The sequence below is a fragment of the Sciurus carolinensis genome, chromosome X (genome assembly GCF_902686445.1).
Source record: "Sciurus carolinensis chromosome X, mSciCar1.2, whole genome shotgun sequence".
NCBI classification, from domain to species: Eukaryota; Metazoa; Chordata; class Mammalia; order Rodentia; family Sciuridae; genus Sciurus; species Sciurus carolinensis.
The window spans coordinates 90,965,708-90,978,189 of NC_062232.1; positions in this window are offsets into that span (position 1 = coordinate 90,965,708).

A 12,482-nucleotide genomic window follows, 5' to 3' on the forward strand; every position below is an offset into this window, starting at 1 on the left:
AGATTTGTCCCACAAAAATCCAGCCATATACAACTCCTTAATTCATTTTATTAACTTTGTCAGCATTCTACAATTCCAGATAAATACCAAAAGTGAAGGTCTCCATCTTGTTATACATACATTTCCATGATTGGTATGGGGGAGGGGTCACAGACTTAGAAGTTTTACAGAACTTTGTCCTACACTTTCCCAATTACACTTAGTGGAAAAGCAAAGACAGATGCATACTATTATGGCTTCATCATAGTTTTCCTTTTGATGTGAATATGTCTTGCTTTATATTTTCTCTTATAATAGCATATAAAATCCTTCTGACAATTAGAAAAATAAATAAACAGAACAAATGAACAAAATAAAATGGCATAATAAAGCTCTAACATTGATAATTACAATAAATTAAGTCTATACCAATTAAAAGACAGATTGGAAATGAATATGACCCAATGATAGGTTGTCTAAAAGAAACTCACTTTGTGAATGTACCTATGTGGGCAAATTGAAAGTGAAAATATAGTAAAAGTTATAACAGGAAAACATTAATAAAAGAAAAGAAGGATTTACTATATTAATATTAGATAAAGTAGACTTCAGAGCAAAGAAAATGATCAGAGATACAGAGGTACATTTTATAATAATAGTGTCAGTCTCCCCAAGAATAATAGCAATTCTAATTTGCATGAGCAAAAGAGAGGACCAAGCAAAACCTGATGAAATTTAATAGATAAATAAGGGAAGGGTGTAGCTCAGTATTTGCTTAGCATGAACAAGGCACTGAGTTCAATCTCCAACACTGAAAAATAAAAAGTATTAAGACAGAGAGAAAGCGCGCGACTAAAACAAAATTTCAACTGGAGACATCAACATCACTCTCTTTTTTTTGGGGGGGGGATGCTGGGGATCAAACCCAGGGCCTTGTGCTTACAAGGCAAGCACTCTACCGACTGAGCTATCTCCCCAGCCCCAACATCACTCTCTTAATTGATAAAAATATAGATGGAAAATCAGCAAGGATACAGAAGAATTCAAGACAATGAGCAAACAGGATCTAGTTGACACTTGTAGAACACTCCACACAATGAAAGCAGAACAAACATTCTTTCACAGAACACATAACAAGATATACAACACCCTGGGCCATAAAGCAAGTATCAACAAACTTTAGAATAATGGAAACTATGAAGTGTTCTCCAATCACAATAAAACAAAATAGAGATCAACAATGAAAATCTCAAAACACTTGGAAACTAAACAACACACCTCTAAACAATTCAGGGGTTGAAATGAAAGTCTTAAAGGAAATAATATATAGAGCGAACTAAACAAAACTGGAAATACATAAAAATCTATAGACTATAATTTAAGAAGTTCCCATAGCAGTATTTATAGCACTCAGTGCTTACATTTAAAGAAAAAAATGTCTCAAATCGATAATGAGTTCCTACCTCAAGCACCTAGACAAAAGAAGACCAAAATAAACATTAAGTAATCTGAAGGAAGGAAATAAAAAAATTATGAGTTAAAATCAATGAAATGAAAAACAAGAAAATCAATAAAATAAAGACTGTATCTTTGAAAATATCAATAAAATTGACAAACTTTGAGCTAGACTCACCAGAAAAGGAGGGCAGGAGACACAAATTATCAACATAAAGATGAAACAGAGGGTATTATTACAGACCTTACAGACATGAGTTGGCAATGAGTGAATAGTACAAAAAATCTGTACACATACACGTAACAACTCAGATGAAATGGAACAATTCCTTGAGAAACATGACCTACCATCACTCATGTGATATAAAATAGACCATGTGAATAGCCTTATAATAATTAAGAAAACCAAATTTGCAATTTGAAACTTCCCCAAAGATCTTTGATTTCACTGAATTCTACAAAACATTGAATGGAAGAAATATAACTGTCCCTTTTTTTAAAGATAAGATGATTATCTATATGTAGAAAATCCCAAGGAGTATGCAAAACACTCCTAGAACTAATAAATGAATTCACCAAAGCTAAAGGATTAATATAAACATACAGAAGTCAGTTGAACATATGTATGTACGTATGTATATGTATGGTCTATGCATATGTGTATATCCATATGTGTATATTATATGTATGTATGAATGTGTATATATAGTATTAAAAATGAACATGTGGAAAAAAAATAGAAATATAATATGCTTTATAATTGTTCAAGAACAAACAAAGTAATTATAAATCTAATAAAACACTTACATGGGATGTCCATGCTAAAATGAACACAATGCTGATAACTGAAACAAAAAGAGATTAAAATAAATGGAGGATTTGAATTAATTTAATTATTGAATCCATGAATTGGAAGACTCAATATTCTAAAGATTCAGTTCTCTCCAAGGTAATACACAGGTTTAATAAACAAAAATTCCAGCACAGGGCTGGGGATGTAGCTCAGTGGTAGAACAAGTGTTTTGCATGTATAAGGCCCTGGGTTCAATCCCCAGAAGAGAAAATATAAAATCTCAGCAACATGTTTTTGTAGATATAGTCATGGTTAATTTTAAATTTACTTGGAAAGTCAAAGAGATTAGAATAGTTAGAGTTTTTTGTGAAAATAACAGACATCATTACCCTATGTACATGTATGATTACATGAATGGTATGAATCTACATTGTGCACAACCATAGAAACAAAATGATGTACCCCATTTGTGTACAATGAATCAAAATGTAGTCTGTAAAAATAAAAAACAATTTTAAAAAAGGAAAAGAAAGAATAAAGTGTGAGGAAACCATCTATCCAATTCTAAGACTTATTAAATATCTACATGTATCATTTTCCTATTGCTACTGGAACAAATTATCATAATTAATGGTTTTAACAACACCAATTTATTATATTACAGTACTGATGATCAGAGGTACTAAATCAGTCTCACTGGTATAAAGTAAAAGTGTTGGCACAGCTGTATTCCTTGTGGAAACTCCTGGGAAAGAATCTGTTTTCTTGCATACTTTAGCTTCTAAAGGCCACCTGTATTCCTTGACTTGTGATACCTTACTCACAGTGGCATCATTCTCACCTCTACCTCCATCATCAAGTCTCTTTTCCCTAACTCTGATCATCAGGCCTCCTGCATAATCTTCTCACCACATCTGCAAAGTCCCTTGAACCATGTTAAGAAACATATTTACAAATTATATTGTGGACATCTAGGAGGCACCATTATTCAGCCTGCCAGAATACAGCAATCAAGAACATATGGTATTGGCGGAGGGAAAATTGCATAGATCAATAAGACAGAACACAGAACCCTGAAATATACCCAATTTATCTGCTATTAACATTGATACAGCTGTGTCACTGTAGTTTGTTGATTTCAAGTCCTTTGGGTATAGGCCAAGGAGTGGGATAGCTGGGTCAAATGGTGGTTCCAGTCCACGTTTTGTAAGGAATCTCCATATTGCTTTCCAGAGTGACTGCACCAACCTAGATGCCCTTCAATAGATGAATAGATAAAGAAACTGTGGTATATATACACAATGGAATATTATTCAGCCATAAAGAAGAATAAAATTACGGCATTTACAGGTAAATGGATGGAGTTGGAGAATATCATGCTAAGTGAAATAAGCCAATCCCCAAAAACCAAAGTCTGAACGATTTCTCTGATAAGTGAATGATGATACATAATGGGGGGGTGCGAAGGGATCAGGGAAAAATTGAGGAAGGATGGATTGTGCAGAGGGAAGTGAGGGGTGGGGGGGGTGGAAGGAAGTAAAGATAGTAGAATGAGACAAACATCATTACCCTACCTCCCTATGCGCATGTATGATTGCACAAACGGTGTGACTCTACTTTCTGTACAACCAGAGAAATGAAAGTTATATCCCATTTTTGTACAATGAATCAAAAAAATAATAGAAAAAGAAAAAATACCCAATTTATTTTTGGCAAAAGTAATTCTATGAAGGAATTATAGTGTTTTCAATAAATGGTACTGGAGTAACTGTACTTCCAAAAAAGCAAACCTGCACTTAAATATTACACCTGACATAAAAGTTAACACAAAATAGACAATAGAGTCAAATTTAAAAATATATGAGGCAAACATTATTACCCTATGTACATGTATGATTACACAAATGGTATGACTCTACTTGATGTACAACCAGAGAAACAAGTTGTACCCCATTTTTTTACAATGAATCAAAATAAATAAATTATTTAAAAAAATAGAAATTTATAAAAAAAGCTACAAAACTTTAAGAAAACAAATGTAGGGAGAATTATTTGGAATTTAGGGCTAGGCAAAAACAAACAAATAAAATGACCTGTTAGGTTTGACATCCAAAAGCATAAAATGAAAATGTGTTAGGTAGATTTCATCAAAACTGAAACCATTTTCTCTGCAAAGGACATTGTGAAGAGGATGAAAAGATAAGCTTCACATTAGGAGAAAATATTTGCAAACCACATACCTGACAAAGATCTAGTAGCTAGAATGTATAACAAATACCGAAAATTCAACAGTAAAAAAAATTAAAGTGAGCAAAGAGGTCTGAGAACATAATTCAGTGGTAGAGCATTTGACTAGCATGCACAAGGCCCTGAATTCAGTCCCCAGCATGGTGAAAAGAAGGAAGACAAGAAGACAGGAAGAAGATACACAGATAACAAATAAGCACATGAAAATGTGTTTAATTATTAGCCATTAGGGAAATGCAAATTAAAATCACTGTGAGATACAACTACCTATCTATCAGAAAAGTTAAAATTTAAAAACAGTAACATCAAATGCTTGTGAGAATGTGGAGAAACTAGATTACTTGTACATTGCTGGTGGAAATGGAAAGTGGTACAATCACTCTGGAAAACAGTTTGGCAGCTTCCTATAAAACTAAATTGCAACTGCCATATGAGCCAACAAATTTTACTCATGGTCATTTATCCCAAGTAAATGAAGACTTAAGTTCATGGAAAAAAATGCAGATGAATGTTTATAACAGCTTTATTCATAATAACCTCATACTGGAAACCACTCAATGGATGAATGTTTAAACACTCTGTGGCAGATCTATACCATGAAATATGACTCAGGAGTAAGGTATGGATACATACAACAAATTGAGTGAAACTTCAGAGAATTGCCCTGAATGAAAAATGGTAATCCCCCAAACATTATAAACTGTATGATTTCATTGATGTAACATTCTCAAAATGAGGAAATATTAGAGATGGAGGTTAGTGGTCTCCAGTGGTGAGGGAGAGGGATGGAGGAGGAAGGGAAGTGGGTATGACTGTACAATGATAGCACGAGAGATCCTTGTGGTGATAGAAATGTTTGTATCTTGACTGCATCAATATGAACTTCCTAGTTGAAACAGTGCTCTATAGTTATGCAGGATGTTACCATTAGGCAAAACTGTATTAGGTAGAGGGGGGTGAAGGGAAGGGCAGGGGTATGGGAGAAGGAATGTTAGGAGAGTGAAACAGACATTATTACCTTGTGTAAATGTATGACTGCATGAACAATGTGATCCTGCAACATGTATAATCAGAAAAATGAGAGATTACACTCTATTTATGTATGAGTTATAAAAATGTATAAATGCATTCTACTGTCACGTACAACTAATTAGAACAAATAAAATTTAAAAATTAAAAAATACTGGGATACCGCTGCAGAGAATCTCTCCGAGTTAATTGTTACAGTTACATGTGAATCTTCAATTATGCCAAAATTAAATGTTAAATTTAAAAATAGATAATGATAGTAAAAGACTAGAACCCATGAATAAAATAGGAATGTATAGGGGTTGGGTGTAGCTCAGGGGTAGAGCACTTGCCTAACATGAGCAAGGCTGTGGGTTCCATCCCCAGCACCAAAGGAAAAAAAAATAGAGGGACACACGTTCATATTGATATAAATAAATAAACCTAAAAAATAAAATAGTATTCAAAGTCTTAGAATGAAAAATGGTAGTCTTTTCTCCCTCCTCACCTGCAGGTCACGTTTCTCAAGGACAACCACACTTAACACTTTCAACTGGGCTCTTCTTATATTTATCTCCCTATTTCAATACATAACCTGTAAGCTTATGTTGCTACTTTTTTACTAGTTTTTCATTACCAATTGACTTACTTCCTGTTTTGGTACTTGAGTATTTCTTCCACCTTTCCAACTCATTCTGTTAAATAACTGCTCAGCATTTGTAAAAGTATCTTTCATCATTGAACCGATTCCACGATTATTTCCTTTCCCATATACACTTTTTCTCTGCTTACAGTTCACAGAATTTTGTGGGGATTTTCATTTCCTTAGGTTCTATGTGCCTATCAAAATATTTCATCAGATCAGTCAAATGCCTACTAAATATTTTAAACCTTCTAAGTGTATCAGATAATATAACAATTCCATTTTATATATTGGAAATTCCTTTCTCAAAGCTGCCTGTGTCTTTATTTGCCTATTAACTGAACCTATTGTTCGGTAGGTCTGCTGCATAGTCATCCTGGAACTTCCCTTCATTCCCCATAGGTTAGTGCCTTCAATTATTGGACCTCATGCATTCTTTCTTGGTTTACTACTTCATTCTGCAGGAAGAAAATACTTCAATAACCCCAAATAAGGACAAACAGGAGTCAAAACTTAAGTCCTCCTAAATTGCACAATTGGATGTAACATTAGTAACATTACTGTAGAGAATCATAGAATGAAAATAATTTTCTCTCAGAGACAATACCTTTGTTTATTGTTGCACTGTCTCTGAGCTTTCAATATTGATGCTATAAAGTTCAATGCTGTTCTGATTTCTGATTTTTTGTGTGAAAAAAGAGGGGAGATAGACATATATCCAAAAACTGTAGCAATTTTAAAAACATGAAAGATAAAACAATTTTGTGCACAAAAATATGAAGATAGATGAATGGCATCTTCTATGGAAAAGTATAAGTTACCAAAATTGATTTAAGGATAAATAATTAAATTTTTAATAAATCAATAACCAGAACATAATTTGAATCACAGTTAAAAGCCTCCTCATCACATATATTGTAGGTCTCAATTGTTTGGGGAGTAGGTTTTGTCATAACTGTTTAAGACAGTTTCCAAAATCCATTTTATGAGGTTACAAAGGATCCATAAAATGAATACCACAACTAGATAAAAACACTACAAGAAAAATTAAAGATCAAATATCCAAATACAAATGTAATAAAGCAAAATAAAATTTTGGCAACTTTTCAATAAAGTAGAAGTACATCAGGAGCAAGTACAGTTCATTCAAAGAATGTAAGAATGATGCAACATATGAAAGTCTACCAACCAAAACACCACATTAACAAATTAAAGGAGAAAGAATATAAACATTTCGATAGAGGCAAAAATAGTATTTAGTCAGGTGCAGTGACTGAGGCAGAAGGATCATAAGTTCAAGGCCAGCCTTAGCAACTTAGTGAGGCCCTAAGCATCTTAGTCAAGAACCTGTCTCTAAATAAAATAATAAAAAAGGATGGGGATGTGGCTCAGTGGTAAGGTACTTTTGGGTTCAATCCCCAGAACCCCCCATATTAATACAATTCAATACTTATTTGATTTCCTAAAGAGAAATAATTGGGAATAGAAGTGAATCTTTACTTAACTTGATATAGGATGTCAATCCAAATCTTAAAGGAAACATCATATTTAATAGTGAAACTTTTAGAGAACTTCTTATTAAAATAAAACAAAACAAGAATACCTGCTGTTCCTGAGATGGGGAGGGGAGGAGTTGCTGCTCATCATAAGATCTTCTGTACTGTTTGTGTATTAGTTAGCTTTTAAAAATTTTTTTACATATAACAATTATGATTGAATTTATAGCTGTTTAATATTTGCTTTGCTCAACATAGTTATGATTTATTTAAAGCTTAATTGAAACATACTGTGTATTTTAATGTTGCTCTTACAGAAACCTATTAACCTACTTTATAATGATCCTTCTTTGATGTGAATTCTAGGAATACAACACAGTGAGAAGGAAAAGATGGACTGATGTGAGAGTGTGCATCCACAGTCTTCTCAAGGGTCTTGTAATCAGCCAGTAGTTCATGAAACAAAGAAGCTAGGATCTGAAGACTGGAAGGGTATGGAAGTATTCTTGTCTCACAGAGCACTGCGTATTTGAACTCAATATTTTCTTAGTATACATCATTCTATGTTCTGGACTCCCTTTTCATGTCACATAAGGTTCTAAAGTATTGTAAATTACCAATAATGATTATGCTAGTAAGAATAGTAACAAAGATGATGCTTGACATTTTTGCACATTTACAATGTACCAGCATTGTGATAAATATTTCATAAGTGTCATATTATTTGATGTTAGAAACCAATTGATAATTTCTTATCAATGACTTACTAGTTACAAAAGGAAAGTGATGGTTTTATAAAGGAGAACTCTGAAAGACATCACCTTAATGAAGTGATTAAAATTAACATTACCAATATTGGTCCCATCTGACATGCCGTGCCTCTCAGTGATGCCCTGAGGACACAATGTAACTCCTGTGGTATTTGTGTCAAAATACAAGGTCTCAATTGAATAAAATACCAGACAAGCACAAAGGAAGGGACATTCTGCATGGTAACTGACCTGTACTTTTCAAACATGTCAATGTCATAAAACACAAAAACTGAAGAGTGATTAGATATTAGCAGTGTGTTAGTTAGCTTTTCATTGCTGTGAAAAACTATCTGAGAAAAACAACTTGAAGGAAGATATTTATTTGGTTCATGTTTTCAGGAGTTTCAGTCCATAGTCGCTTGATCCCATTGCTGTGGACTTGTGAGTCCACATTATGGCAGGAAGGGCAAGGTAGAGTAGAGAGTGAGGAAGGGGCTAGGGACAAGATATACCCTTCAAAGGCATATCTCCAGTGACCTACTTCCTCCAACTAGCCCCACCACCTAATAGCCCATCCAGCAATCACTCTCATGATCAAACCAGTTCCCAAAAGCCCCACCTCTGAACATTGCTACTTTGGGGACCAAGCTTTCAACATGTGAGACTTTGGGGGACATACAAGATACAAACCATAACAAGAGAAAATTTAAGAGATGTGACAACTGAATTCATGATCCCATTTTGGATCCCGAATTGGGAAAAATAGCTAAAAAGGACAATATTCAGAAAAATGAAAACTTTAAATGTTCTGCAGATTATTGTATCAATTTTAAATTTCTAGATTTAGATAAATGTACAATGATTACATAAGGAATATCTTCATTCTTAGAAAATATACACTGATATAGTTTGGAATAAGGGGCCATCTTACTCTAAAATGCTTGAGAAAAATATATGAATGTATGTGTGTATGAATATTTACACAAAAATGAAGAGAAAAAATGATAAAATAATATAGGTGGGGTAAACTATAAAAATTTTAAATTTGAAATCAAAACAAAATTTTAAAAAACTGAGATAGGCATTATTATCCTTTACTACAGATGAAAAGAGTGAGGATCAGAATGGTAAGTTCTTTATACAATTAGTAAGTAGTGGAGTCTGGATTCAAACCTAGAATTATCTGATTCCAAAGCTCACACTCTTAATTATCAGGATCTAAAGCCTCAAATTACCATGACTTTGTTTAGAATGAAACATTTGCTTCTAAATCAATGCTTTCATCGAAAGTAATCTTGGAAATTTTTGTATTTTCATCAAGTGATGCTCTTACTGCCTATTCTTTTCTTTTGGAAATATAAGAATAGTTTGCATACTATTAAAATCAGTCCCATAGTCAAACTTGCCTAGATTTTTAAAAAATTCCCTATATCTCTGTTACTCCACAAATGACTATTTTGAAGGAAATGCATGAAGTATGTTATGTCTCCTTTAAAAGCTGTCATATGAGGCAGGTATGGTTGTACATATCTATAATCACAGCAGCTCAGGAGACTGAGGCTGGAGGACTGCCAGTTCAAAACCAGCCTCAGCAATTTAGTGAGGTCCTGAGCAACTTAGCAAGACCCTATCTCAAAACCAAAAATAAAATTATCTGGGAACGTGGCTCAGTAGTAAAGTACCTCTGGGTTCAATCCCCAGTACCAACGAAACAAAACAAAAACCCACCACAATATGTAGCTCAGTACCATGGTGCACCCCTGTAATCCCAGTGACTCCAGAGGTTGAGACAGAAGGATCACAAGTTCTAGGCCAGCCTGAGAAACTTAGGGAGAACTGTGTCAAAATAAAATAAAAAAATAGAAAGGGCCGGGAGTGTAACTCCAGGGTAGAATACTTGCATAGCAAGTACAAGGATCTGGGTTCCATCCCCAGTATTGGGGAGTGGGAAGCAGAGGGCAGAGCAGGGGATATAGCTCAGTGGAAGAGAACACGTGAGCCTTTGGGGGACATACCTGATCCAAACTACAATAAGAGGAAATTAAAGTGATAAGACAACTACCTAGCATGTGCCTGGCCCTGGGCTCAATCCCCAACATGGTAAAAAACAAAGCAAAAAAAGTCACTGTGCAGTGTCAAGTATATTCAGTGGGGAAAGAATAGTATTTTTCCCCTTTCTTTTTCTTTCCTTGTTTTTTGTTTGTTTTGTTTACAGTACTGGGGATTGAACCCTTGGTGCTTTAGCACTGAGTTCCACTCCCAGTTCTTCATATATTTTTTAAATTTAAAAAATTTACTTGTAGATGGAGAGCAAACTTTATATGTTTTTTTTCATGTGGTGCTAAGGATCAAACCCAGTGCCTCACATGTGGAGGCAAGTGCTCTCTGCCACTGAGCCACAACCCCAGCCCCTATATTTTATTTTTTTACTTTGAGACAGGGTCTCACTAAATTGCCAAGACTTGGGGAACTTGTGGTTTGCCTGCCTCAGTCTGTTCAAGTAGCTTGGATTACAGATATGCACCACCACACCCAGGTAGTTCTTTCAACGAATAGTGCTGGGACTGGACATTCTTGTGTAAAAGAATGAGGGTGCATTACCTAACTCACACCTCAAAGTGAATCAAAGATGTAAATGTAAGGGCTAAAATCATAAAATTCTTAGAAGAAAACATAGGCATAAATCTTTGTAAACTTGAGTTGGACTATCATTTCTTTGATATGACAACCAAAGCACAAACAAAAGAAAAACAGATAAATGGAATTTCATCAAAATAAAAATATTTGTACTTCCAAGGACACTATCAAGACACTGAAAAGTTCACCCACTGAATGGGAGAAAATATTTGCAAGTCACATATTATATATAAAAATATAAATAACCCAATTAAATATGGCCAAAGGATTTGAATAGACATTTTTTCCCTAAGAAGACATAGAAGTGGCTAATAAACAAATGAAAAGATGTTCAAGATCATGTCCTCAGGGAAATGCAAGTCAAAACTATCATGAGATACCATTTTGAACCCACTAAGATGGCAATCCTCAAGAAGACTGATAGTAACAAGTATTGGCAAGGATCTGGAGAACCTGGAATCTTTGTGGATTGCTGGTAAGAATGTAAAAAATTTTAGCAATTACAGTCTGGCCATTACTCAGTTAAACATAAAGTTACCATGTAATCCAGTAATTCCATTCATAGGCATATACTCAAGAGAATTGAAAACATGCCCCCCCCCAAAAAAAACTGTGCACAAATGTTTATAGCAGCATCATTCAAAATAGCAAAAGGTGGAAAAATCCAAACATTCTTCATCTGATGAATGCATAAACATAATGTGATATATCCATGTAAAGGAATATTTATTGGCCATAAAAAGGAATGGAGTATTACTAATGCATGTTAATAACATGAATGAGACTTGAAAACAGTATGCTAAGTGAAGAAGTCAGACACATGATCCTCCTGTCACATATTATAAGATTGCAATATGAAATGTTGAGAATAGGTAAATCTATATAAACAGAAATTAGATTAGTTATGATCAAGGGCTGGGGGAAGGGAATGAATACTATTAAATATGAGGTTTCTTTTTTGGGTGATGAAACTCTTCTGAAATTAGGTAATGGTGATTGATGCACACCTCTGAATATATTTTAAAAAATCACTTTAAAAGAGTGAACTTGGGTTGGGGATAAATCTCAGTGGTAGAATGCTTACCTAGAATGCATAAGGCCCTGGGTTCAATACCTAGTACTGCCACACAAAAAAAGTGTATTTCATGGTATGTAAATTGTCTCAATAAAGCTGTGATTTAAAAAAAAAATTGGTACCAGGGATTAAAGCTGGTAGGAGTGGCTTACCCACAGAGCCACATCCCCAGAACTTTTTATTAATTTTTTAAATTTTGAGACAGTCTCACTAAATTGCTTAGGACCTCCTAAGTTGCTGAGACTGGCCTCAAACTTGTGATCTTCCTGCCTCAGTTTCCCAAGTCCCTGGGATAATAGATGTGTGTCACTGTGACCAGCAAATTTATGATTTTTTAAAGACATAGACAGAGGTTGTAAAATGAGGGAAATACACAAGCTCAGGAAAGCTATAATTT